The sequence below is a fragment of the Netta rufina genome (assembly GCF_964035555.1).
Source record: "Netta rufina genome assembly, chromosome: 10".
NCBI lineage: Eukaryota > Metazoa > Chordata > Aves > Anseriformes > Anatidae > Netta > Netta rufina.
In genome coordinates this window covers 13,492,935-13,507,362 of record NC_140133.1, presented here as the reverse complement: position 1 = coordinate 13,507,362, position 14,428 = coordinate 13,492,935, and the positions used below count along the sequence as shown (strand labels likewise).

The 14,428-nt window shown below is 44.8% G+C and overlaps 1 protein-coding gene across 1 annotated transcript in view; it reads right to left on the bottom strand.

Annotated features, from left to right (window-relative positions):
• Positions 1-14,039, bottom strand: part of PLXNB1 (plexin B1) — a 51,120-nt gene extending 37,081 nt beyond the window's left edge. Inside the window, exon 1 of the mRNA XM_084292655.1 lies at positions 13,975-14,039. The gene's annotated coding sequence lies outside the window, so the exon portion shown is untranslated. The remainder of the gene's footprint in view (positions 1-13,974) is intronic.
• Positions 14,040-14,428: the final 389 nt, after the last annotated feature.

Sequence of the window (14,428 nt, the reverse complement as noted above, 5' to 3'; positions counted from 1 at the left end):
CACAAAGATGTAAAAATTAACAGCATAATTTTTTGAGCTGCGTGATGACCCTGGGGCTCCAGCACACTCAAATCATCCAGCGTCAGGGAGAACACCAGAGCTGTGTTTTCCGCACAAAAGCCTTGAATTACAGTCCCCCTTCTAAGTTTCACGTGCTCAACAGAGACTTGCTGTTTTCTGACATGGAAGACGACATTCCCATTAAATAAATACATCTATTTTGGAGTCTTATTTACCACAACCAGGCCAGCTCCCCGCTCTGCTGTTTAAGAACACTTGCAGAGATGAACACAAACCTCTGTTTTCCAAAGAAAATCGACACCAAGGAGAATCCCATGTCCAAGACATCCTGTTGGAGCAGGGCTGACACAGACAAGGGAGCTCTGTTAGACCAGCTGTGAGTAACACCAAAGTTGAGGTTAAAATAACTTTAAAAAAAAATCTAAAGGCAAAATATAAAATCTGAAGTGGCAAGGGAAGGCAGCACGGCAGGCCTGTGGTAGAAAATCCGTACTTTCAGGCTACAGAATTAACAGCATTAGTAAATAAACACTTGAACAAATTAGGTTTTCTAAAACCCTTGATAGTTATCACTGACTGTTTGAAAACAGGTAAAGTTTCTGTAGGGCAGCTGAAGATGATGTACTAAAAACCATGCTGCACGCTATCTTCTCAACTTTTTGATCCTACTGATATTTTAACGATGCTTGTGCATTGCTAGGAGTCTGGAAAAACTGCAGAAAGTGCTCCTGGAGCCGTGGCTGTATCAAATATTAGTTTTAGCCATACTGGAATGAACCGGTGGTAGTGGACAGGTATTTCCCCTAAATACCTCCAGCACATCCAATCTTTCCTCTTACACATACTAAAACATCCTATAAAGAAGTTTAGAATTCCAGTACAAATGGTTAATGAAGAGTTAATGATTAATACAGGGTAAAAATAAGCTCTCTTTTATGAATTAAGACAAACTACACAAACATTTAAAAGGAATAAAAAGCAGCCACCAGCTGCCTGCAATTAAAATAAGTTTTCTTCGTAGTTATCATGTAATTGTAAACTGAGGGGCTTCTTTTCACTTAGCCATCTTCTCAAGCACTAACAAAAAGTAAACTCAAAAGCCACATTCTAAACACATTTTCAAAAATAGGAAAATCAAGGCAGTTGTCAGTTTCCTATTATCTTAGCACAACACGAGGGTAACTTTCTGCCCGCTTTGTACATGTGAAGATTAGGGTGCTTTAGGATCTGCTCCAGCTCGCTGTGTGATCGAGCCAAAGATCACTAAGCAATTTTTTCTTCTAGCCCACAAGCTCCTGACTAAACTAATGCATCTCAATGAAAGCAGATTTTTTTCCTTAGGGTTTTTAAATTACAGAAACCACCACCTTAACCCAGCAAGCTGTTCCCCAAAGGTTATTTACCCTGAGTAAAGTGCCTTGTCATTTCGTCTGACATTGCTTGTCACAGGACCGTCAGTCAAAGAAGCTTCTACTCACTTTTTGCATGAACAGTTTGAAAACTAATCCTGCTTCTTAATCCTCCTTGGGCAAGGAGATAACAACAGCTATTCTAAGTCAGACAGAAGTCCACCTACACAGAAACCCCGTCTCCAACAACAGACAAGAATAGATGGCTAAGGAGAAGTGGAAGGGCAGACAAGCACATGGAAATTCTTCCAGCTTTGGGCCTTCCCAAACGCAGACTGAAGATGTGCAATCCTCTGGATGGATACACGAGGTGACCTGAGCTTCTTCAGACAGAAAGAATTAATTTCTCTCATAACTCTGTCAGCCCTTTTGCCAGCATCTTTAAATAAATAAATAAATAGATAAATAAATAGATAAATAAAAAGTACCTGACCCAGATGAGCATCCTCTTTTCATGGCAACTGACCTGGACACACTACCCCATTTGACCCCCCCAGTCCTCCATTTACCCACCCAACAACCTCTCGCTCTCCCAGCTGCCACATCATATGCCAAATTTACCTCCTGTCAAATACCAACCGAGACTGAAATATTCTTCTGGGTAACTAAGTTGAAAAAAAACAAAAAAAACAAAAAACAGTTCTCTAGCCTCTGATGTGCAGAGCACATTCAGAGAACGTAAATAAGTTTAATTTGTTGTGATAAAGTCCTTCTGGGAAAGCATAGATCACTTCAAGTTACCCGTCTAATTCACCCTGCTGAGCTAACCTACCATTTCTACACAAACACAGATAAATCTAAACCCATCACCTCCATAGGAACAAGCTTGCCTGCAGAAGTTCAGGACCCCATCTGTTGATCAAAATACAGGCTAATGTTGGAGCAGAGGGACAGCCTTGGAGTACTCAGAAAATTCCAAGAGCAGATTTCCCATTTCCAGTTAATTGAGATCCAAGAGCCAGCTCTTAATCTGTTTAATGGGAACCAAACTGACTTTGAAAGAACTGTCAGATAAGGCTATTGGAAAAAAAAAAAAAAAGTTAAGCTTTTGTGGAATTACTGTTACAGTCCCTATCATGATTTAATAAGTAGTTAAGAGAGGAAACCATAAGTGGAAGAGTTTCCCAAGAGAGGAAGGTTATCAGTGAGATCTGCAAAGAATTCATTCTGCAACCTGTGCTGCTCAGTATATTCACAGAAGATGATCTGCAAAGAGGAATATGTCTGGAAGCGGCAAAGTTTACTAAGAAAAAAATTGTTCTGCACAATCAAATACAGAAAAGACATCAAAAAGTTACAGAAATCGCTCAGTCATAACCACACAGTATCTTCATTGCCAATAAATACTAAAACCAACAAAAAATGTACTAATTAGATAAATATATGAGGACCTGAATTAGGTGTTAACGCTCAGGAGATTTTTGGAAACTTGGTAGGTCAGTTTGGTATTTAGTATCAAGCAAAAAGGGCAAATGCAACCTTTGGCACGATCAAGAAAGCAAACACACCACCATCTTGTTGTTGAACGCTGCAGGCAGTTCTGCTTCCCACATCTGAAAAAGGAGACAGAATGACAAAAAGGACAACAAAGATGATCAAAAGCATAGAACAGCTTCCATATAAGGAGAGACAGAGCAGAGCTGGGCTTCAGATGGACAAAGAGGCAACCGGGGGAAGATAGGGAAAACGCAAGAGATCTGAAACAACAAACAGTGTCAAGATGAGAAGCGTGGAGTAATTAACGACCACTTCTTACAATGCAGAAAAAAAGAGCACCCATAAACGTACAGATGACTATTCTAAGCCAGTTCAAGGATAATTTTCACTGGATGCAATGTATTTTATATAACATTTAAAATGCACAATTAAATTGCAGAGCTCGCTGCTGTAGGATGTCATGGAGACTAGAAACACAAACAAGTTAAAAGAGATTATAAAAATTAATGGAGAATAGATGTAGTCGGGATCAGATGATCAGATACGACTCCTAGCCAAGGAGGGCCCTAAACTGGTGATGGTCATAAGCAGGGAGCATCAAATGGGGGGAGGAGAAGAGAAAAAAAATAAATAAATCACGCTACACATGCCCTGTTCCTTACAGTACTCATTAAGCATCTGCTTCTGGCTATTGTCAAAGACAGGATACCGAGCTAGACACAGCTCTGCGAGTTGCCCCAGGAGGACAGTTATATTTAAACTTCTTATTTTAATGGTACATTTATAGATTTTATTTACTTTTAAATATTAGGAATGTAACTTCAGCCCTTCCTAATCGCATATTTAGGAAGCCGGAAGCCTAACCTCATCGACTATTTCTAAAGGCATTATCTGCCTTATTAGCATGTAGATAGCATCTCGCTGACTCCTGACAGCGCAGCACAAAGCTAAGGCACAGCACGGCCGCCAAGCAGGCGAGCATCACCTTCAGCAGGCTGGGAAGGAGAAGCAGAGGCTCCAAGCCACGGGGCACAGCGGTGGCAGAGGTGGGTCCGGAGCACCAGCAGCCTCCGCCAGGAACAGCTCTGCTCTGTTTTGCTAAACACTCAGTGGAAACTTCTCACTCAGAAGCCGGCGGAAGAAAACAGGGGCCGTGCGCGCCGTACGCAGAGCTAAGCGCCGGGGTTTAACAGAACTGCTATTGGTAAAAGTAGGTCAGGGCCGACCGTTCTGCCCAGGGAGAAAGGAAACTAAAGCACAGCAGACTGTTTGGCCAGGTATTACAGAAATCCCTCATCAGGGATTTCATCACTACTTCAAACAGGCGTGATTCATGTTTTACCGGCCTCCACCTCAAACACGGCACGCCTTCCCAACCGCGCTGCCCTCCCTGTCATTACGGGCACCTCTCCCCAGCCTCGGCCCAAACCCCTCCTGTTCTCAGCTTCGGCTCCACAGGGCTGCCAGGAAAGCTCGAGTCCTGCCTTAGCTACTCCGTGGTGATTTCCACGGGGCAGAAATGCCCACTGCTCCCACCAGAAGCAGATAGGGTAGTGCCTGCTCTCAGTGCAGTCACGCCTGGCAGCGTGCCCCCAGCAGGGAGGGCAAAACCTACCGCGTGCAGCACGTGGTGCCCGGACAGCACCAAGACCCCTCACCAAGCTCTCCTGTCCCAGGGATGAGGGCCACGCTCTCAAAGCAAGTCCTTCTGTGGACAGCCTGGCCTTGGGATAACCTAGCAAGAGAGAAAAGGAGCTTCAAATGTCTTTAAGACCTGCTTCCTGCAGGGGACTTGCAGTGCCTCCAGTTGAGCCGACTGGTCACCATCTCCAGAACACCAACCCACCGCAGTGAGGTCTAGCAGTTCTCCAGCACATCTCCAGCTCTTCCAGTACAAGTTGTGGCAGCTCCCAACCCCTTCCAGTCCTAGAGCTCAGGAGGAACTGTGAACAGACAGGTGATCTTCCCCATCCCCTCCTTCATGGGGCAGGCAGGCAGCTCCAAATGTCCAGCGCAGGTGGGCTTTGCTGTTGTCCTTCACTGTAGGACACCTTGCCTTGATTTCAGTCGTGTGAAAGGATGCTGGCTCTGCACTTGCACCCCAAGGGGAAACCGTGCTGCTCACCATGCCAGCATCAGCCCGACAGGACTGCAGAGTGGAAGAGAGACCAGGGACCAGCCGCAGGAGTTGTTCAGCCAGCAGTGGTACAGACCACAAGCAGACACACAGCACCACATCCCGAGCTCCACCACCCAGCTGTCGGGATGCAAATCAGAGCCCTTAAGCCCTGCAGCCTGCCTCGAACAACCCCTTTCACTCTGCAAACACCGATCAGCACAGGGTGCTGCGGCCTGTTAAAGAATGGCGTTTCCTTGGCACCCCAGAAGTCCTCCTTTGTTTAGCACAGCAGCTCTGTAAAGAATTAACACACCCTTGGAGGGCAGGAAGGAGTTCTTCTCTGTGTTTTTCTTCTTTGCACATAAAATTCATTTTTTTGCCCTCCCCACTGTAGAACCATACAGCCTGACAGCAGTTTGACAGCCTTCCCCCATTACTCCAGCACTGTCAGCAGTTCTGGTTACAGCCATGAATACCGTCAGTAATATGCAAATAAACTTAATGCAGTGCAACCACATGAGTAGCATCTATTCCCTCCCACCCAGAAGAGACAGCAAAATCAACAGAATTCCACATCACTGCCACAATCTGCTTGTGGTTTGCCTTCAAACCAAGCTGGGTAACATTCTATCTTGTATTACTCAACTCATTTTAAAACATTATCAGAAGTGAAGCTTTGATCAATTCATCTTCCATAAATTAGTACCTAAGCCTGGAAGACTATCAGCAGTCAGCTATGAACTATTAGGCTCGATAATTAGGTTACACAGGTCTGCTAGATAACGATCCACGTTGGGGCACCTAGCCATTTTCTCCCACCTCCACAATCCAATACCAAAGCTTTCATAAGGCCAAAACTAGAAAGTAGCACGCCAGGTAGTTCGAAAGCCTGGGGACCTTCTCAAGGTGCTTACAGCACATAGAAAACACGGAAGCTCCCAAGCTTCCACTGCGCTACCGCAGAAGAGTGAACGACTTGGGTGCCGACTTAAGAGCCAGGATCAACTCTGCACCAGCCTCAAGAGCCCCAAGCAATGCCCTTCCCGCACAGGATGGGATCTTGGCTATTCAGCACTCCCAGACGTAGCCCAAGACAGAGCAGTGGTGCAGGAACTGTGCCTGAAGAGCTCTCAAGGTGTTTGTGGTCGAGGAGCCACAGGCTGGCAGCAGGGATGCAGTGTGCTCTGCAATCACAGCCCTGCATCCCAGACTTTGTCCAGACGTGGAAGTTCTTGGTTCAAGGATAAAATTCAGACCAGCAGACAGCATACAGATAGGGCTGCAGGGCACTGGCCTTCACCTGATGTTTTCCATTCATACTTCTGTGGGCCCACAGCCTGGAGGATTGGAAGTGTGCAGCTTAGAAATTAAGTGGTAAAGGCAGCAGAAGGCTGGGATGCTGCAAGATTTGGTACTTGGAGAAATAAGCCATCTGGAGCAAGAGCTCTCCAGTCACTTTGTTAACATCGAGTCACGCAGACATGTAATCACACCTTATCCACAACAAGGGATTTTATTACAAGACAAAATTCACCATGGCTTTGCAACATGAGCTGCTGTTGCTGTCTGCATTCAGACTGAGGAGATCCTAATATTTTCTAGTGACGTATTTGAGCTCCTGATCCCATTCAGGGCTGAGAAAAGATTTTTGGTGCTGCCCGAAGAGCGCCATGGTTCAGAACTGGTTACCTCTTCGTGGCAGCCATGAATTTTAAAGGCTTTTTGGCTGAGACTGTTCTCCAGCTGGTTTGCAATCCACCTACCTTCGCAGTCTGAGAGCCACTGGCTGGACAGGACCGACTGGCTCTTCCCTTTGCCTTTCAGGGAAGCCCAGACCTTCACCCTAGGGCCACAGAGATGCACTAACAGGTCTGTTGCATAAACTGCACTGCTAGTCTGGAAATGCAAACTGCTACGAGCAGGAATTACAGCCAGTATAACTGGCTGACTGTCGGCATTTCAAGAGACTGCTACCTTGCCAGAGTGACCCCTGGGCAAAAGTGCCCAGGAGACAGGAAAACCAGATTTACAGTAGTCTGTTAGGAACAGCAGTGAGTTTTGCATCTGAGTGGCTGCTCTTCTGCTGCAGGAAGCAGCTAGACAGAGCAGAGAGGCTGGTGAGAGGAACACAAAAAAATTACCCACGTTTGTGCTGAAGGGATAAACCATCGCCTCTGGTCAGCACAGGAGTGGGCCAAATTCAGCAACTGTCCTCTAAACGTCAACCCAGTAGGCCACACTGGGGCTGACAAGCCCAGCATCATAAAAATACATTAAATTAAACTTTCACAGGGCTTACTGGGAAATACATTAGCTGGAATCATGGAATAGCTAGGAATGGAAAAGATCACACAGGCTAGAGATCAGGTTCAGAGCAAATCTAACGTTGATGGACTACCAGCAGAACGGCAGACAAGTGCAGCACTTGCAGAACAGGCTGAGAGAGAATGATTGCTGGAACAAAGCTACCGATAAAAACTGAGAAATTGAGAGTAAAACAGGAAAGCTGCTCTCCAGAAGGCGTACAGGCTGAGCCCTTTGCTACTCAATAATGTTGAGACTTCTCTTTTGGGACAGAGACACCTTTCTGCAAACAGCTGACTAAATAGGCACAACATGTCAAGATGATAGCATAACAAACTACAAAAAGGGAACAAAACTTAACGTAGTCTTCAGACAAGGATGCATCAAGAAAGACAAATAACCAATGCAAACAGAAGTTTATGCTAAAGTTATGCTAAAGAAGTTTATGCTAAAGAACAAAATCAAACACTCATTTTAAAATTAAAAAGCTCTAGAATAAAGTCACCCTCTCAAACACGTGCATCATTCTGAACCTGAAGTTGCATTGCAGAACAGTTCAGTTGGAAGGGACCTGCAAAGAAGATTGAGTCCAACTGCCTGACCACTTCAAGGCTAGCCAAAAGTTAAAGCACATTAAGGGCATTATCCAAATGCCTCCTGACCACTGACAGACACAGGGCACCAAACACCTTGCTAGGAAGCTTGTTCCAATGTTTTTGAACCTCTCCTTGCACAGCTTTGTGCCATTCAACTATCCTACAACATTCCTCCAGGAGCATCTCCTTCAGTACACAGGAGGAACAGCTACCACTGAACCACCAACCTCGATACCTCCTGCTTTGGAGCTGTCACAGCACCGCTTCCAGCCCTGCTGACAACAGGGCAGCCAAGCCACACAGAGCAACGTACTTTCCTGCAGCCCTAAGCACAGTGGGACTCAATAATTAATGCATTTCATCTGCTGGTGGGGAAGAAAGTGTTTTCATGCCCATTTTATAGGTGAAGAGTTGAGGCACAGGTTGAGACACAATCTGCTCAGCATCCATCAGGAACCCTGTGGAGGAGGGACAGAATTCAAGACACTGACAGTGCTCAACTGCCACAATGCTGGGAAAAGCCTTTCTCTGGCTACAAGCCCATCTTAATTCCCAAATATCACTGTTATTCTATCAGAGACAAAGCAGTCACCCTGCACCTTCAGCATACAACCATGATCTAGCAGTAACACTGCTCTGTATTTCACAACTGAGGCAAGACTACTGTGAAAAACCTGAAGAATAAACACACATAATGGGAAGAGTGTAGGTATACTTATATAGCAACATTTGATTTATAAACGCGTATCAAATTTTCAGTCATTGGGACACATGAAACAACTTCCCGGATTTGCATGAAAAGCCATATCCATCAAGTTCATCACGGACCTGAAGTCTTTGTAGTCAGTGCAGATCTGTCACCAGAGCTATAGGAGTCCAAGCCAGAAGTAACGAACTGCCATTAGATTCAGATTAGTGGAGAGGAACTAGACAAAGCAGCTGTGATGACAGATGTTGGGTTTTATTCCAAATTTAAGCCCACACTGACTACTCCCACTCTTTCCCAACACAACCCTTGTCCTAAACCCTGTGTGTATTCCACCTGGCTTCGGGTCTCAGCCCAGGCACCCCTTCACTCCTCACAGCTGCAGTGCACTACAGGAAAAAAAATTAGCAATATTCAGCAGCAACAGAAACCACATCCTTATAGACAAAAGGACAGACAGCCCGACATGGCTCTCATCCTTCCCAAAGAGAAAGTTCAAAGGAACAGCTAGGGCTGCCATCCTGTACTGTGCTCTCTGTAGACTTGGGTAAGCATCTAAAACCAAGCATAAGACCTGACTTGCAAGGGAGAAGCATCTAGAATTGAGCCCTGTTTTCTAGTTATTTTTAAATGTTTAGACAGGACCTCAAATACGACCAGTGTCTCGAGAACTTCTAAAGAGTCTGAACCTCACGTAGACCGTGACATTTTTAGTTTGAAAGCATTTGGAACAGAGATTGTATTGTTTATGGATCTGCATATCACCCATTTTAGCTCAAATTAAGTTACAGTCCACTGCTAGGCAAGGACTGTAACACTCCTTAGAGGGGGATATCCACAGAAATAAGATTTAGGCTCTCAGCAGTAACAATCCCTGTAACTCAGTAAAACATTTAACATCCCAGAACAGCAAGGACCAGCATATGCCACGAGGAAAGGAAAATGTCAGCTTCCCTGCTTAGAATATGCGTCTTCACACCACCCTTCCCATCTGCACAGCTCCCCAAAATATACTCTCCACCTCTCTTGAAGCTCAAGTCAACAGTCTGCAGGCTTGAACAGCCCACAGGCGATGCTTTTAGCAAGTCTGAGGTGCGTACAGCACATCGCAAGCGGCACAGAAGAAACTTGGGCCACAAGCTGTGCCAGTCTCTGTTTTTACAAGGTTTATTTTTATTTCCCTCCATCCCGCCCAGCTCTGACAGACCAGCTTGCAGTTGTTCTGGCACCGGTGATGGCCTGAAACCGTAAGAAGGAAGCAAGCACAGAGCAGCACTTTGCCTCCCTGAACACTCTCCCAGGCTTCAGTGATGTGCAGCTCAGGGATTTCTCGGGACAGAGGCGGTTTCTATGCATTTAGGAACCTTCAATAGCTCCTTCTTCTGGGGTACTGCCCTGTGTCCTCAGATACACACAGATGTTAGGCATTCACAACATCCTGTGGCAAGGAGCTTCCCAGGTTAACTGCACACATCAAGGACTAAGTCATTACTTGTTTTTAAGCTTACTACATGCTGGCCCCATTCAATACCTATTCGTACTTATGACTCTTCCATGTGAATGGAAAAAGACTAAAAACCAGTTGCTGCCCCTCTAACCTTTCCATGTCATTTAGGATTTTGATGGTAACTATCACTCCTTTCTTTTCAGGTGGAAGAGTCTCAGTTTATTCCATTTTCTTTGTAGAGAAGATACTCCTCACCTTTGCTCATTGCTGCTGCTGTTCCATTTCCAATAACAGAAAATACCCTTCATAAAACACAATGATTTTCACAAAGCTGCAGAAAACAAATTCTATATGAGCTAGAGAAATTAGTGAGATGACTAGTAAATATTGCAGGGACTCTCTACCTCCTGTAGTGAATTGCTAGTTAGTCAGTTCTGTTAAAATATACACCCTATAAAAATTGCTCAAAATTATTTTCAAGCCCCAGCATCCAATTACACTTTATTCCTCCAGAATAGGAGGTGTTTTTCAGAAATTCTCTCCCCATTAGTACTTTGAAAGTACAAATAACATTCTTATGCTTGATTTAGCCTACCCAATGAAGGATATCTCTTACAACAAAGGCTGTATGCCAGAGCTCTATTCTGTCATGTGTTCTTTATGAATATTTCAATCTTTTTCCTCAATTATAGACACATTATGTAGTGATTTCCTGATGCTACATAAAATAACGATATCCTTACTGGACCTTGTTGTTATACAGAGTCATATATTTATTTTTAGAATTATTGTTCTTACTGTGACCCCTGCAAAATCCTCAGTGACTTTTTTCCACAAACGCAGTGATCCTTCCTAATTGCTTCCAACATTCTTGATTATTATAGTGAATAAGAATTCACTATGCATGCATGCTTCGCTTGCTAGGCAACCTAGACTCTCCTGTCAGGCTGAAATATCTGGCTTTTTTGTCCTTTGCCAGTTTCTCTATTAAGAGGAAAAACAAGCATTTTTTTTTAATTTTTTTTTAGAAATATAACTAGAATTAGAGAAAAATAAGCAAAGCCATTAAAACCAAACAATTCAAAAGACAGTAGATATATTATTTAGTATTATAACACTTAGTGCTAACAGCATTTTGTTTTGTTTTGCTTTAAATCAGTCTAACTCACAATTTAGGGCTTTAAACCATTCTCTACCAAGAGTTGGAAGGAACACCTCACCTCACTCCACAAATAGCCCATAACTGGTTCTGATAGAAGGGAAGAAGCCTCCTCTCAAGGTGGTGGATATCAAACAGCACAGAGGGCTCAAAAGTTCCTCTGACCCAGCTGAGCCCAGCTCTTCCCATCTCTTCCAGTACATTAGACAGACAAGGCACTAGCTCTTCCTGGAAGCTGAGCTTCTAGAAAACAGTGCAGGAGGACTGCCCACAATTCTGTGACATCAAGCCATGCTAGCCCTGGAAATTACATTAAAAATGTATCTGGAACAAAATAAAATGGTTTATTTTCACATAGGCATTCAACTGACTACAAGTATTACCTGTGGTACTTTAAGAGGCAAAATGTAGAAACATATTTGGAATTGTGTCCTTCATCCCACTATGGATATATATATATAGGTCTGCATTAATTTTCCAATGAGCTCAGATACTACCAGAACAAAAATCTAGCTATTATAAGGTTAAATAATTAAACAAATAGAGCATAAATAGCTAGTAAAGGGCAGCTCAGCATGGAACAGGAGACATCCTGGAAACAGAACAGCAAAACAACAAGTTGCAAGACCAGAAAACTCTTTGGACTTGTGTTTCATTGAAACGTCACATTTTGAACTGAAGCAGGAGTTTGGGGCAGTTCTGCAGAGGCGTTACAGAGATGAAGGAAGTACATGGCCTAGAAATACCCCAAATCTCACCAATCTGAGTGCTCTGCAGAGAGCACACCACACAGAACTGCTTGCCAAGCGTAAAAAGCAATGAGAAAAGCTTCTAAAAACAAAATACAGCAGCACAGTTTCATGCGGAAAAACATGCCCCCTGCCCTTGAAACCAAAGGGTTTCTCCTCATTTCTGCCTTGTACACAGCACAGAAGTTGTATGTTTGCTCTTAATGTAAGGAAAAAAAGAGATGGGACAGAAAACAATGCAAAAAATACCCCCCTACACTGTTTAAAAAGAAGAGGAGAGAAGAGGAGGGCCCAAGTAACGCTCTCCTAGGTAACACAGAATCACTACTCCCGCTGCACAAGAATGAAGCAGAGCGCGACTTGGATAATAACCGTAACTCACATTTCAGAAGTCAGTTTGTTCAGCCATGATCTTTTGCACTTAAATGGACTAAAAACCATTTCCTCCAGTGCAGTTCTGCTGGGGCACTGTTTCAATAGGATCTGCACAGGATCAGCTGGATATCTCAAGGAATACAACACGCATGTAGTGCACAGTACACAGACCTCTGTCCTCTCCATGGTCTTTTATTTTTTACGTACCCTGAAAGCGTGGACCCAGAAGAGACTGGCCTGAATTCAAATCATCTCAAGTACTTACTCCTTCCCTATTTCAAACAGCTTTGATTTAGTGGTTTTACTTGAACCACCCAGAGCCAACAAAAAGCTGAGGGAACCAGACTCACCGATCTTTGTACACGTGTTGTACATACTCAGGATTTATTCGTGGAGGCTACACATCAAAACAGATTTTCCCAAAGCTTGCTCTTTAACATTCAAGATTTTAATCTAGCTCTACTACCAAACTGAAACCAAACAGGCTGCACACACACAGAAGCCCAGGTTAGGGTTTGCTGTCTGGCTTTGTTCATTGCTTTTATTCTTGCTGAACCCTCCTGCTACTACAGCTGCAGGTCTAACAAGCAGACTACTTTCTGATGAAGGGCTCCTGTACTCCCTGTGCTCTCAAGTGATATCCATCTCTCTAGCGCAATAGTCAGTGACTCATCTGAGGCAGCACCGAGTGTCCAGGTGCCAGGGTTTCACTCTCCAACAAGTCCATGTAGATCTGCAGATCTCCTGCAGCTCATGCAGTCTGGGATCTCTGCTGTACCACCCTACATTTGATATTCAAATTCCTGTATTCAAATTCCACACATTTACTCACAGAGCGCTTTGCCAGGCGAACTGAAGTAGGAGTTGCAGCTATCCTGTTTAACAGGCTGCAGTCTGACAGGAGAACTCAGTTTCAGGGAGACATTTCTTCAAGGGTCTACAGCTGTCAACACCACCGCGCTCAGCCAGCACAAAGCAGCTCACGACACTGTATGGTGACTGACAGCCAGATATGAACATCACCCTGCTCTGGGAGGCTGTCTGCAGGTTTGGTCACATTCACTCGTTCATTTCTGGCCGTAGATCACTATCAGAAAGTAGAGTATTTGTTTGTTTCTGTCTGTAGGTTAAACTCATTAGCTTGCATAGAAAAATTTAATTGTAGGTGTTGTTTCACATTTCAGTGACAGCACCAGAGGTGCAGCACCACTGCAGTTCGCACATCCTGATAATCCCTCAGAAAAGGGGTGGGGGATGGCAGGGGAGGGAGGCAGAGCCAAGACAAAGACAAGAAAACGGACAGGCAACCTTTGGAGGAAATACGTCTGCTGAGGGCAGAACCTGACAGATCACCACTTCTGCTCAACAGACAACTTTTGCCCTTCATAAGAGCTCCCTACCTAAAGGGAACAAGTGCGTATTCTCCCATAGCACCACTCATTCTTTCCAGTAGCCCACGTGCCTGGTGAACCCCCTTGTCCACTAATCACAGGCGGTACGGTTCATCAGGTGGATTCATCCCGCAGCAGCACCGAGAGGCTGCCGGGCATTACGCTGGCGGCACAAACAGATGATCAGGAACACGGAGGGGCCCAGCAGGCTGCAGCAGTCCGTGGGTGTCCCAGTGCTGACTCCCGGCGCATTTTGCTTACCATCTGGGATCTTGGGAACGCTGAGACACCTTCATTTCTCTTCCTGAGGAGTGTGCCTCAAGCTGGAAAAAAAAACAACACAACGTGAAATGCAAAGACTATTTTTCCAATAAATTAAATCTCTGTTGCACTTGACTCCCGCTGCGGCTCCCTCCCCCCCGAGAAGGCAAGGGCTGGCCAGCTGCACAAAGTCCAGGCAGCCCCGGGGAAAACAATGGGATCTTTTTCTTGCCAGAACGAGCCTTCCCGTTCACCCTTCTAACCATGGCTCGGAGGACACCCCCAGTGTGTCTGCAGGGGAGAGGAGTCTGTTGGCATAGCAACAGTACACCCTAACTCTCTGCTAATGAACAGGGATAAAATGTTTTGTTCTCATTAGGAAAAATACAGACACATTCCTGATTGGTGAGTAATGTCTCTGCCTCTGGGAGATTAGCTCAGAGCTGTGCAGCCT